Source organism: Capra hircus, unplaced genomic scaffold, assembly GCF_001704415.2.
Source record: "Capra hircus breed San Clemente unplaced genomic scaffold, ASM170441v1, whole genome shotgun sequence".
Taxonomy (NCBI): domain Eukaryota; kingdom Metazoa; phylum Chordata; class Mammalia; order Artiodactyla; family Bovidae; genus Capra; species Capra hircus.
In genome coordinates this window covers 108,592-122,474 of record NW_017189740.1, presented here as the reverse complement: position 1 = coordinate 122,474, position 13,883 = coordinate 108,592, and the positions used below count along the sequence as shown (strand labels likewise).

Here is a 13,883-nt window from a genome sequence, read left to right as displayed (position 1 = left end):
TGGTCCAGGAAGAACCTGAACCACGTGTGTTGCCAAGGCAGTCCCCAACAGCTCAGAGGAGCTACCATGAGGTGAAAGCATCCATTGTTCATCCAGTCCCTGCTGTGTGAAGTCTTTTTTTGTTTTGAAAGTGTTATTCGCTCAGTCGTGTCCAACTCTTTGCAACACCATGAACTGTAGCCCTCCAGGCTCCTCCGTCCATGGCTTTTCCCAGGCAAGAATACTGGAGTGGGTAGCCATTCCTTTCTCCAGAGGATCTTTTTGTTTTAGATCAAATTAATTCATTCTTCATTCCAAGTGACCCCTGATTCTGCCATCCAAGTGTGTTGTGGATGCTCCCATGTTCAATGTTTCTACACCGTTCTCATCTTGTAGACTTTGTTTCTTCCTCAGTCTGACCTTTATAGACTGAAAAGCATTTCAGTAGAGACACAGGCTGTTCACTATTGGAGCTTGTCCCCATGCCTCGACAGTCACTCACTTCCTTGGCTGTGTTAATGGTTTCTCTGTGGGCCCTCTGAGGGGCTTTCCTGTCCTTCCAACACATACAGTGGGGGAGTCCACAGAAATACACTTTTTGGAAGTGATACATGGCTGGCCTCAAGGCAGCACCCAGAAGGAGGAAATCTCTCCTGGGCAGCCCACCAGCTGGCCCTGGCCCCACATCTTGAAAGTTCTTGGGCCAGAGGCAGCCTGGCACAACTTGAGTGGGCTCCTTGTGAAGTCACTGGGGCATCAGCATGGCTAGGTGGGCTGGGCTGGGCTGGTAGAGGCAGGGGCTGGCAGGGTTTGCTTCTGTGGTAAGAATGGATCTCTTTTCTTTTTTGTTTTTAATTAGTGTTTTTTTTTTAAATTATGAAAGTAATGCACTGCCATAAAAATTCAAAGAGTACAGAATGGAATAAAAAGAAAACTTAAAGTACGTTCCCACTCAGCCCACACAAACCCACTGCCTAGAGGAAGCCGTTCTGATCATTTTCATGTGAAACCTTCTAGATACTTTATGGCATATACAAACAGAAATATAATGATGCACTTGTTGAAAATCACTTTTTTAAACAAAAGGAAGATGCATATTTAAAAATAAATCAAGCATTGCAGAAAATACACACACAAAAAGAAAGTCAAGGTAACTCAAAATCCATCTCCTAGACATACCAAGTGTTTCCAAGGTGTTTCTCAATGCATTCAAACAATTTTATAGAAATGAACTCGCACTATACACGCTCTCATGTACCTCATGGAAACTGCTTTCTCTCTCTTGTTCAACAATATAGACATTTTCCATGTTCGTATCTAGAGACCTGTAATCATCATCTCAATCAGCTTCATATTATCCTGTTATAAACTTTGAATGTACACATGGATGGAAACCTACATTGTTACCAGCTTTTTAATATAAAAAATAATGTTGCAATAAGTGTACTTGTACTCATGTTCTCTCTCTCAACTACATGCAATTGCCACCTGAAGATAAATGCCAGTAACTCAAAACCATTGTATTGGCAACAGTAACACCTCTGCATCCATTGCATTGGCAACTGTAAGGCCTCTGACCACGTCAAGTCTTGGCCAGAATGTGGAGCACTGGGTGCTCTCGCCCACTGCTGACCCAAAGGAAAATCACTGTTCTATTGTGAGGTCAAACATGCCCATATCCTAGGACCCAGCATTTCTACTCTTGGGTATAATATACCCTAGAGCTCTGAATATCCAAGTGTGATTTCCCCACCAGTAGCATGAGCATTGGGCTTCTCTGGTGGCTCAGATGGTAGAGTCCACCTGCAATGTGGGAGACCCTAGTTTGATCCCTGGGTCAGAAAGATCCCCTGGAGAAGGGAATGGCTACCCACTCCAGTATTCTTGCCTGGAAAATTCCATGGACAGAGGAGCCTGGCAGGCTACAGTCCATGGGGTTGCAAAGAGTCAGACATGACTGAGCGACTAACACTTTCATTTATATAACATGAGCATCACCTGGGATCTTGTTAGAAATGCCAATGCACTCCTAACCAAACTGGGATCTCTAGGGGTGAGGTCCAGCTCTCTTCGTTTTAAGAAGCCCTCCAGGGGATTCTGAAGCCCACGGAAGTTTAAGAACAACTCACCTCAAGAATCTCTTGTCCATGTGGTCAGGAGATGTGTACAAGAATTCCAGAGCAGCCTTGTTCTTAATGGCACAACAATCAGAAGCTCACCAAATAGTAGAGATGAGAAGAAGTGGCCAAATATTGGTAACCCCAACTTTGGTGGGGACAGCTGTGGGAGGAACAGGTTTGGAAGGGCTGAAAAGGAGTTTGATTTGGGTCACCAAATACAATGCCTAATCAATGTGCATTGAATAGACCTTGGGATATAGGAATCTGAAATTGAGGGGAAAGTCCTGAGTTGGAGATGTAAGTTTGGGAGTTATCAGCCTTCCGATGGTATTTAAAGACACAAGATGGCAAGATGAATAGAAATCACCATAAAAAAGAATATCATTGAGAAGATTTCCAAGGACTGAGTCCTGGTAACTTCCAAAGTGAGGAGGTTGGAAAGAGTGGAGACAATGAGAAAGGGTCAATCAAGAGTAAAGCATTTCCAGAAGGAGTGATTCCTGTATCCAATGATGCTAACATATCCAGTAAAATTAGAACGAAAGTTGGCCACTGGATATAGCAAGATGGAGAGCACTAGTTTTAAAAAGAGACATTTCTGTTAAGTGCTGTCCATAAGATAGAAGGAAAGAAGAGGAGTAAGAGAAAGTGTAGGTTCTTCTCTTCATGGTTGCTACTGAGAAATGGAGGAGGGAAATAAATGAAGAGTAGCTTGCATTTTGATCAAATGATCCAACCAAGTGGAAATAATTGATGACCCAAGAAAAAGGTAGAAAAAACCTCTTAGCAGGTCAGAGTAGGTGGTAGGAGATGGGGTCAAAGGCCCAAGCCAGGACAGGTCATCCTGAGTATCAGGACAAAAGTCATAGATAATGGTGCTGGCTGGTTGGCAGATGTTTATATCCATCACATTTTATATAATATATATATATATATATACCACTTTATAGATATCAGATGATAAAAAGATGTTTTTAATTTTTGAAAAGTAAGCTTATTGAAGCAGAGTTGATTTACAATGTCGTATTAGTTTGAGGCATACAGCATGGTGATTCAATTTTTGGTTTGTTTGTTTTGGCCACACCACGTGGTTTGCAGGATCTTAGTTCCCTGACCAGGGATCGAACCCATGTCCCCTGCAGTGGCAGCACAGAGTCCTAACCACTGGACTGCCAGGGAATTCCCAAAAAGAATTTTTGAATGTTGGTATTGCTAGGTCAAAGGGAGTCCTCATAGTTCTTGTTACACATTTCTACAAAAGTTAACATTCATCCTCCCACCTCTAGGACCCTTGAGGCTAAGGGTGACCATTTTCCCACATCTCAGATAACCCTGGGTTTTGCAGATCCAATGTAACTTTAACTTCTCTGAGACTGTATTTTCATTTCCTTCGCATGTTAATGGGGCTCCCGCAAACCTTGTTTTGTGAATTGTCTGTTCCCTTCTTTGCTGGCCTATGTTTCCTATTGCTGGCTTTGAAAGGAGCCCTTTTTTATTTTTGGAAGATTAAGTCTTTTGCTGTCACATGCAGTTCAAATAAGTCTTCCCTGTTTGTCATTTGTCTAATGACAGTTATGATGGGTTTTGGCATTCAGAAGTTTTTAATTTCTCTCTTTTCTTTTATGGTTCCTGGTTTTCATGACATACTTAGAAAGGCTGTCCCCATCCCAGGATTCCTTCTAGTACTTTTATGGTTTCATTTTTTTTTTTACATGAAATTTCTGAGCCGTCTGGAGTTTATTTCAGTGCAGATTTTGAAGTAGGAAATCCAGCTTGTTTTTCCACATGACTAGTAGTTCCAATGTCATCTACTGAGTGATACAGTTTTAATCCCTGATTTGAAAAGTCAGTGTATTGTTTGATAAAATACCACATTTGACATGAACTTTTATTCCTTCTTTCATTCATTTGGCAAATATTTCGTGTGTGACCACTCAGAAGCCCTACCAGTGCTTGAGTGAACAGGCAAACATGAGACATGTTTCCTATATCCAAGAGGAAGGGAGGAGACAGAAGACAGTGATTCTGTAGGGTAATGAGTGCTGGAGCTGAAGGGCAGCCCAGGAAGAGACACTTGACTGGTCTTCATGGTTAGGGACAACTTCCTGCTAGAGGCGTGTGCGGAGTAGGAGTTAACCAGGGCAGGGGGACCTCAGTCAACACCAAGGCTTGGAGACCAAGGCTTGGAGACAGAGAACAAGGTTTCTGTGAGGATCAGCAAGAAGTCCAGTATGATGGGAATCTGGAGCTTGGAAGTTGGGAGAAGAAGCTGGAACCACAACAGGCATCAGACGTGGAGGGTGACAGGGAAAGAGGAGTCTCAGAGGGTACCCCGATTTCCAGCTTGGACAGCTGGGTGAGTGAAGTCACCAGACTGACAATACAGGGGGACAATAGATGTAATGGGGCAAGAGTGGAAGCCAGAAGACCGTGGTGGGGGCAGGGGGATCAAGGGTGATGTCTTGGACTAGGAGAGTGGTAGCAATGGAAGCGGGAAGAAGTGATCAGGCTCTGGGTATATTTTGGAAGTAGAGCCATAATAAGGACTTGCTGATTGATTGGATGTAGGAGATGAGGGCCAAGGGCCTGGGCCTTTAGGCATGCACAGCTGGGAGGTGCCACTGATGGGGACGACCTAAGAGAAGAGAAGTTTGAGGGGTGTGGAGTTTTATTTGATGTGTTTAGTTTCAGTCAACCCTTGGACATTGTAGGAGTCCCTGGCTAGATCTGAAAATTAGACTGACAAGAGAAAGGAGTACCCATTTATTTAATATAAAGTTGAGAGCCTTCATAAGAAAATGAAGACCTGAAGAAATGGTTAATTCTGTTTTTTTTTTTCTAGGTTTAATGAAGAAAGGAAAGTCATGCAAAGCCAAAGATAGGATGAAGAGTTTTGAGCAAAGTGCAGTAAATTCAGGGGAACTTAGCAAGGCCTCTTTGTTCGGATTCTTCTTGGCCTTATCCCTGTCTTAGAGATAAGGACGCTCCTTTTGTCCTGGTATCAGGAGAGCACCTCTCACCTGAGAGTCTTATGAACTGCTTCCAGGAGAAAGGTGGGAGTGTAGGGAAGGTCAGAGAGACCTTCTTGTTTCTGCCATTTTCTCAAACTCCCTCATCTTAAAATATTCAACATGCCATGTTTGCTGGTAGCATGTCTCAAACCCCATCAACATCCATGTGGTGAGTGTCTCTCAATGTAACAAGCTCTATTCTCAGCACTCTCTTACCAATGTAACCTTCACAACGACCCCAAGAGGTAGATGCTGGTATTCTCACCTCCTTCAAACAGGTGAAAACCTAGAGGTGACAAGTGACTTGCTCAAGGTCACACAGCTATTAATTGGCACAGCCAGGATTTGTACTCACACAGTCCAATTCCAGAGTTTGTGCTCCTAACCTTCAATACACTTGGGGAAGTGGAGAGTCAGGGAAACCAAGGGATGCATGTTTTTCTGGCATGAAGGAGTGATCAACTGTGGTTAAGAGGTTAAGTGAAGGCAGAGATGTGAGCACTGGGTTAGGAAACATGGAGAATCACTGGTAACCTTAACAAGAACGATTTTAAGGAAGCAGTAGGGTTGAAATCCTGATGGTAATGGGTTTATGAGGGAATGAGAAGCAGAGACAGCCCATGTAGACAACTCTTCCGTGGAGTTTTGCTCAGTAGAGGAGCAGAGAAAAGAGACACTAAGTGGAGCTAAGAGCAGGGTCAAGTGAGACGACTTTCCTTCTTCTTTTTTTTTTTAACATTGATGGATATGCTCCAAATAAAGTGGACCTTCTTATGATGCAGAAAAGAAAGGGACAATTACAAAGACGGAAGTCCTTGCAGAGGTGAGAAGGATTACGATCCAGAAATGGATAATGGCACCATTCTGCATTTATGTGACCTTTGCCAGCACCTTTATCACCTTGAGGTGGACAGGAAGAAAGCAGATGTTTAGATTTGTCCAGATCTGAGTGTCAAGTGAAGGTGACAGAGGATCTGTGGAGCAAGGAAAATTCAGATGTTAACAAAAGAGGTGTTAAACTGATGGGCCATTGACTGTATGCTGGACAGAGAGGGCCAGGAAGGGAGGAAAGAGCTAATGGATGGGAAGAAAGCAGACCAACAGACAGGAGATCCCCATGAGCCAGAAAGAGACTGACTATATGTCTCATCAGGAAGTAGAACTAATGTGAACAAGCCCCCTGGAAAGAGAGGAAACAGGGGTCAGAAAGTGGAAGCCTCGCAATACAGGCTTCAGAGGTGATAACAAGATGTAGGTTGCCCCTGTGGGAAGACGCAGCTGCAGTGGACTTGACAGGTTCTTTAGCGATGTTGGAGTTGAAGAACTGGGAGGCCTGAGGAGGAGGATGGTCTGCTGGCAGGGATGCTGAAGTCCCACACTCACTGCTCCACGTCATTGCACCCCCTTCCGATTTTCCCAGTCACCTTCTCACATGCAGTGAGATCTGGGTGGAAAAGAACAATGTGTCCTGTTCAAACACTTGCCTGAATATTCACCTGAGCCTCAAAGGAGGAGAGGTGTTCATCCAAAGACAGACTAGTCTACTCCGAGTAAGTGGCGTGTGGGAGAAGGGAATGCCCCCCCTTGGCTGAGGTTGTGGGGGGACCTCACTTAGGGGAGGGACCCCAGGCTCAGTTAAGGGGGAAGCTGAGAGCTTCCTTTTAAGGAGAAGTGATGCAGCTAGACTGCTGATGTACGACAGAACTTGCTGCGGGGATGAACTCTTGTCTATCTGTGCTGTCTGTTACAGGAGCCCATGGCCACATGGGGCTAAATGTGACTCTTGTGACTGAGGAACTAAAGCTTCAATTTTATCCTGCTGTAATACATTTAAATTGAAATAATCACGAGTAGCCAGTGGAGCTCTAGAGGTGTGCTAGTGTGGGAGCAGCAGTCCTAAAGGTCACAAGGGGGGAAGAAAGGGGCATGAAGGAGGGTACAATGCCAAGGAGCCTAAAGCCATGTGGCAAGTTCATAGTCTCCAAGTTCAAGCTGCTGTAATTCCCTTTCCTCCACGAGGAGAGGGTGGTCTGCCCAGATGGACGAGGAGGCCACTGAACTGTCCCCCTCCACCCCCAATCTCTCGAAGGCTGCTCCCCTTGAGGAAATCAAGGCAGCTAAGCACCCAGGGAGGTTTCTGGAAAAACTAAGGTGAGTCACAGTAACTTGGCTCTCCTGCATTTCCCCTTCCCAGGTGGGCACGGCCCCTAGTGAAGGCACAAATCAGCAACTCTTGGAGCTCGACAGACCTTCAGGTTGCTGTGGCCTCAGTTCCTCCCACTAGCCGTGTAGCCAAGCCAGGCTTAGCAGGGCCCCTGAGCGGGAGCATCCTCCCTTGCTAGATGGATCCAGCTATTCCAGAGGCACTTTTCCTGTGCATCCTGCATGCACCGCTAGGTCTCCCAGCCCAGGGCCCCACTCAGGTGGAGGGAACCTTCCTGTTTCTTGAGCAGGTGGTAGCTTTCACATCTTTCCTCTTCTTGGCCTGTGATCACCACGCTCAGTGGGCACCAGGCCTGCCAGATAGTCCAGGGACCTGGGCTGATTTTGGGGCAGCAGTGGAGCCTCTGGGGGGGAGCAGGGCTTGGGCCCCAGCCCAGGAGGACCAGGCAGCCCCCAGATCCCTCAGGCATGGCCACTTGCTGAGAGTGGCTGAGCTCTGGGGACGAGGGGGTGCTGGGCAGCCCGCCCACTGTCTCCTCCTCATGACTTCCCTTCCTCCTCCTCCCAGGAGCCTCCTTGCTGGCCAACTGTACTAAAACTCCGGAAAACCATGGCGGGAAGGTTTTCCAATTAGAACATTCTTTTTCCGATCTGTGGATGATTTTTAAAGCAGCAAAAAGCCATTCTTTAGGGCATGTGGGGATTATCTGCCAGCGAGGCCTTGGCTCAGCTCGTGCACTCGTGCTCTGGAGGCCTGGCCTGGGGCTGCTTCACAACCAGAGACAAAAGGCAGTCTGTGTTCCGGGCATCAGGTCACAGAGGCCAAGACCGATTGCTGAGTGTTTCCTGGGCTTCTTCAAAGTAGTAGTTTCAAAAGGCAGCAGGGGAGTTCAGCCTGCTGGGGTGGGAGATGTGCACGCGGCTGAGGAGGCCTGCCTGTACAATCTCTCTGCTCCCAGAGGTGGGGGCACTGTCCACAGTGCAGGAACTGCTTGGGCGTGGATTCCGCACCGTGAACCTGAACTGGTCTGCCTTTCCCACCAGATCTGGGTGCGGGTGGCAGTGTGGTGGGGAAAGGAGGTCCTAAAGGGGGGCATTTGATGATTAAGAATAAGTGTGTATGTCACACACTGGAGGGGTCCAGTTCCTAAGCCGGCAGTGCAGGTTGAGGGCAGTGCAGGGGCCTCACAGGCAATACCCAGAAGGCAGGGTCTTGCTCCTAGCCACATTGAGAGCTGGTTATAGACTCAGAGGCCGGGCCTGAAGGTTTGGGGTTCCATAGGGGCCACTGTGGCTACAACCACGCCTGGGGACCCCTGTCATGAGGGGACCCACCCTGCTTGGAGCCAGTGGAGTCACCCAACAAGTGGAAACTGGTTGAAGAGCTTAGGAGGATGAGGTGTCAAGGCAGGCCCTAGAAAGAGGGAGGGCAGGGGGGGATTAGGGTGCAAACAGGAGCCCAGCCCTCCTCACATGTGAACCTGAGAACCCCAACTGGATGGGGGTTCCATCCACAGCAACCAGGGCCCAGGTTTTAGTCCTATTTCTGCCTCAGAATGGCTGTGTGGCCCCTGTGGGCTACAGTCCATCCCTCTCTGGACCTGTTTCCCCATCTGCACCATGGCAGGGTTTGGATCCAGCATGGGTCTCCAGTACCCTCCGGTGTGAGGACACTCTGCCTGGGCTGGTTTTGGTTGTTTTCAGGTTCAACCTCAGCCTGAAAACTGTCAGGCCCTACCCATCGTCTCCCTCCCTAACCTGGGAAATCTTGGGCTGGACTGGCTTGCCTGGGTTTTGTTCCCAGCCCTAGAGACCTGAATGGGGCCTTCCTGGAGCTGATAAGCCCTGCTGGCCACTTCCTTCCATACTGCCGCCTGTCCCCCTGTCATCTGCTTGCTTCCCAAAGAACTCGCCTCCATTGCCTGCTCCTGGTTCCTGGCTCCCCTCAGCATAGGGGATCATCACTTGCCCACTACTGCCTCTTTCAGGCAGCCCAGACTGGCTGCACCTTCCAGCCCATCAGTGTTAGAGGCAGCACTTTTACCCTCAGAGCAAGGTCTTGTTGTGGGGAGAGTCCTTGAGCTGGGGCACTCCAGGAGGACTCTGCCAGAGCCTGGAGGGCTGGTCAGCTTGGAGCTAGAGATGGTGGTCAAGGCACAAGAGGAGCTGAGAGTAGAAAGGGACAGGGCCAAGCTCAAGCCAGGCAAGGGTAGAGCCCAGTCGCAACCAGGAGCCACCAGAGTCTTGGCCCTCCAGCTCTAATCCAAGGGGAAGTTCACGAAGGACCCCAGTGTTCTGGCTAAGAATGGATGGCAGTTCACCAGCATGGAGACATCTTGTCCAGGGCCCTGGTGGGACAAGAGCACTCAGTGTGTCTGCCCAAGAGCAAGGAGAGCAGAGGAGTCAAAGAGGAGGCTAATGAAGTTGGCAAGAGCCTCAAAGCCTGGATGAGATGGCTGGAGGTTGCCCTGGCAGGGGTTGGGGTGGGGGGGGGCTCCGTTGGGGCAGTGAGCAGGTGGGCAGGGCAGGGCAAGGTAGGGCAAGGCAGTCACCTTTCGAGTCAAACTTGTTTGCAGGCAAGATCAGCTGCAGGGCCTGGCAGCCTGGCAAGGAGGGAGGAGTTAAGGAAAGGCCAATCCCTCTGGCTGGTGCTGTCATGGCGGGACTGACCCAGTAGGGGTTGAATCACCTGGTATGTAGGAAGAGCTGTGAGGCCCTGGGGCAACCCAGCCCCAGGCAGCCCTTGCTCACTGGCCATTGTTGCCTTTGGACACCACTCTCGCTTGTGCTCTCTGGAGTGAGCTTTCCATTTCCTACTGGTGGCCTTCGAGAGGGGGGCCACCCTCCTTCTCACCCTTATATCTACTGCATCCCTGTGACCTCTACCTTCTACCTCTTAAGTAAGGGGCTCTGGAAGGGTAAGGGGGCCCAGAGAGGGGGTGAGACATATCTAAGGACATATAGTGAGTATCATCTTTAGGAGCTAGGATGCCAAGTCAAATCCATGCTGACCAGCAACCTGAGATCAGGGGCAGGGAAGTATTAGATGCTGGTCCCCAGACTGGAAGCAGAGAAACATTTGTTGGAAAGAGACGCAGATGAGCTGAAGTGACTTTATACTTTAGATATAATCCCTATTCCCACACCCCACACATATATTCACTCAGATATAGGGCTGCTTCCTCTCTACCTGATAAAGCCAGAGAAGAGCAAGGACAGCTTCCTGAGTGTCGATCACCTCCCAATCCTCCCCAACCCCCCATATTGGCTTCCATGTCCCAGTGATGACTCAGACAGGGCCCTGCCTTCCCCAAGCTCACCATCTAGAACAATAAAAGGTGACAGCCACTATGCTTGATTGATGCAGTCAGAGGGAACTAGGGAAGCATGGACAAGGAAGTGATCTACTTGCCTGGGTGACCTGTGGAGTCAGGAGAGAATTTACAAACACTTGAGGAAAGTTTTGAACAATGACTAAGTGCTCACTAAGCAGACAAGGGGACCAAAGACATTCTAGGGAGTCTGAGCACCAGGAGTAAAAGCGTCAAGGAGACAGGATATATTCAGAAAGCGGAAGGTGAGTGTGGCTGAAACATATTGAACCAAGGGAAGAGAGTGGCTGGGTCTGCAGCCAAATCCTTGAGCCCCTTAAAGAGGTTGCCTTTTATCTTGAGAGCGATGGGAAGCCATCAGAGAGCTACAGGCAGCTTTGGAGCCATGTGCAAAGTCCTCGACTGACTTCTGTGTGGAGACTGGATGGGAAGGAAGGCAAGACCAGAGGCAGGGAAAACAATGAAGAGGTTTGGACTAGGGTGGCGGCAGTGGGCGTGGAGAGAAGTGGATGGGTTGGAAGACCCTTGGGACCTAGATTCAGCACTGTTTGTTGAAGGAGAACCCGTTGCTCCATGGTTTGGATGCTCTCATCCTCATAGACCATCTCCTGGCCAAATCTGTGTGGTCTCTTGGAGAGAGAAGCCCCACAGGTAAGGGTAGGGGCTTCTTCTGACACTCAGTCCATCCTAGCCCCTAGCCCAGTGCCTTCACTGTCACCAGTACTCAGCAAGCATAACAATGACACAGGTACTCAAAGAGCAGGAATGAATGAATGACACTCATGAAACCGCACTGGACCTCAGGATCTGGCTGTGTCCCCCAACTGAGTTTGTGGGAGTGCCCTGGCTAGGCGGACAGGGTGTTCGCTGCAGTGCCTTTGGAACCCCAAGTTTCCCAGGAGGGTTTCCCAGCGTGAGAACTCAGGCGCCGCCGGGTAGTAGGCTCTCTGCCTTTCTTCTCCTTTCCAGCCTCCGGGACTTCCTGCATGATCTGAGCCGACAGCCACCAGTCCGCCTCCCCACCCCTGTCTGGTATCTCCATCTGTAAAATGGATCTAGGGAACAGTAGCTCTCCACAGAATGAACCCGCAGCATCTGCACAAGTCATCGCCCTGAACGGGGCCAGATCGGGCCGGGAGCGGGCTTGGGAGCAACTGGGCAGCCTGGGCCCTTCACGTGGCGGCGCCCTCCCAGCTCGGGGGCGGCGAGCGCGGAGGAATTTGCCTGGAAGTTTTCCACCGCGGCCGAGCCTTCGGGAGCTCGCTCTGGGCTCGGGGCGGGGAGCCCCGGCCTTGATTTCTCCAGCGGCCCCGGGGGGCGGGGCCGGGAAGCGGCCTGCGGGCCGAGGACCCTGGCAGGGGAATGTCCGGAATGTGCCAGGCGCATCTACCTACCCCAGGAGAGGGCAGAGCTTCGGGGCCGGCCGAGAGGAGGGGCGAGGGGCGAGGCTCTGGGCGCAGGAGAAAACCTGTTTGTTCTCCTGCGGGCTGAGCCCAATCCGCGCCTCCTCGCAGACCCGCGCGCTCCCCACCGCGCCCCGCGCCCCACGTCCGCTCCCCAGCCCGGCCAGGCCTGCGCTGCCCACCGGAGGGAGCCCGAGACCCGAGCCCGCCGGACCCTACGCCCGTCCCGCGAGTTGGGCACCTGTGCCAGGTAGGGCTGTCGAGTCGCCGTCCGCCATCAACGCGGCCGGCAGAGTCCGCGGTGGAAGGGAACTCGGGCAGAGCCCAGCCGAGTGACAGCGATGACTTGGGGCCTCAGTTTCCCCATCCATAATCTTCACTCTCTCTAAGGGCTTCTGCCGGCTGAGGGACAATACTTAGTTTTCTGATTTCGCTGTGAGTGAAGAGACTAAGAAGAGAGGCACCTAAGGCTGGCCTGGCCCACCCTCTTTCTGCTAGAGAGGGTGTGATTGTTAGTAAATGGCCTGGGGCCAGGGTGCTCTGCGAGTTGATTGCAGGCCGCGGGAATAAGGGAATCTGAGATCAGCTAGTTTTTCTTGTGTCCATTTTGTAGATGAGAAAACCAAGACCCAGAGCCTGGCTCACCCTGACGCCCAGACCGGGAGGCTCACCGGTTACTTGTGATGAGTGTGTGCTGGGCACCAGGTAGTCTCCTGAAGGGCCACTGGGAAGGTAGCTGCTCAGACCGAAGGCGCCAAATCAAGCACTGCTGGGTGTTATCAACAGGATCTGCCATGAGCAGGCTCTGTGGCTAGATTGTTTCGAGGGCAGGGGAGCCAAGAGCCTTGTCCTCTTTGGAAAGGCACAGTGATACCTCTGCCTTGGAAAGAGACTAAAAGCTCAACTCCTCTGCCTACTCTGCTACTTCTGAGCAGGGGGTGTCCAAGAGGGTAAGACACCTGGTTGCCTCCCACCCAGGGCTGCTGGGGGCTCACATGAGGTCGGTGGTGAGTGTGCCAGGGCTTTGCAATAGGAATTGTGCTCACGCTGAGCCATTTGCCCTCGGTCTTCACACTGTGAAAGGCCACATAGACACATCTCAGGACCACTCAGCAAACCCTGAGAGAGAGCCCCTCACAACCCACCCAGAGGTGGTCCAGACCCCTGGCACCTGGACCCAGTCCCGCCTGGGCCTCATGGCCTTGTGGACTTCTGATCGTGGTACCTGGCTTGGAACAGAAAACAGGGCCCCATGGGCCAACAGGCCTGGACAGTTGGGAGGAGCTCTGCATTCCCACTCGTCATTACCAGCTCGCTTAGAGCTGCGGTGGAAGGTGGGGGTGGAATAGTGCCTTACCTTACCAGGGTCTCCACTGCCTCATCTGAAAAATCAGGGGTAACTCAGAAACTAGTTCAGAGGCCCTGCTTACTGCTTCGAAGCAAGGGGCCAGGACATAGATGCACAGACCAGGAGCCAGCCTGCAGGTTGGCCCTGGTACTTGTGCTGTTCACCTCATCACCCCTGGACCACCCCAGGATAGGAAGGAGCAGAACCATCTCACCTGCCCTACCCCCACTGTCCATCAGTTCCCAGACCTAGCCCTTGTGCCTTCAGAAGCCAGGACCTTGCTGGGGCCTCTGTACTCAACTGTGGGGAGCTGATGTGAGGCGCCAAGCACAGGGCCAGGCACACAGCAAGTGCTCAGATCTATTCGTTTGTACCCTCTGGACACACACAACTCAGTGACAGAGGTGGACGACGACCACACTGAGGGCTGCCACCCTGAGTAGCATTAGCACAACGGGCTGTGGGAGCCTGGGATGGGGGAGCAGGCCTGGCTGGGAGGATCAGAAAATACTTCTGGAGGAGGAGGA

At 50.8% G+C, this 13,883-nt stretch overlaps 1 protein-coding gene across 8 annotated transcripts in view; it reads left to right on the top strand.

Moving 5' to 3' along the window:
• The first annotated feature begins 10,826 nt into the window (after positions 1-10,826).
• Positions 10,827-13,883, top strand: part of ZNF185 (zinc finger protein 185 (LIM domain)) — a 65,271-nt gene continuing 62,214 nt past the window's right edge. For 5 of the 8 annotated variants that reach the window (XM_018044715.1, XM_018044714.1, XM_018044713.1 and 2 more), the window contains exon 1: positions 11,872-12,258. The gene's annotated coding sequence lies outside the window, so the exon portion shown is untranslated. Of the gene's footprint in view, positions 10,851-11,871; positions 12,259-13,883 lie in introns of those variants that run through there. The other 3 variants (XM_018044717.1, XM_018044716.1, XM_018044712.1) reach the window with 2 other exon arrangements.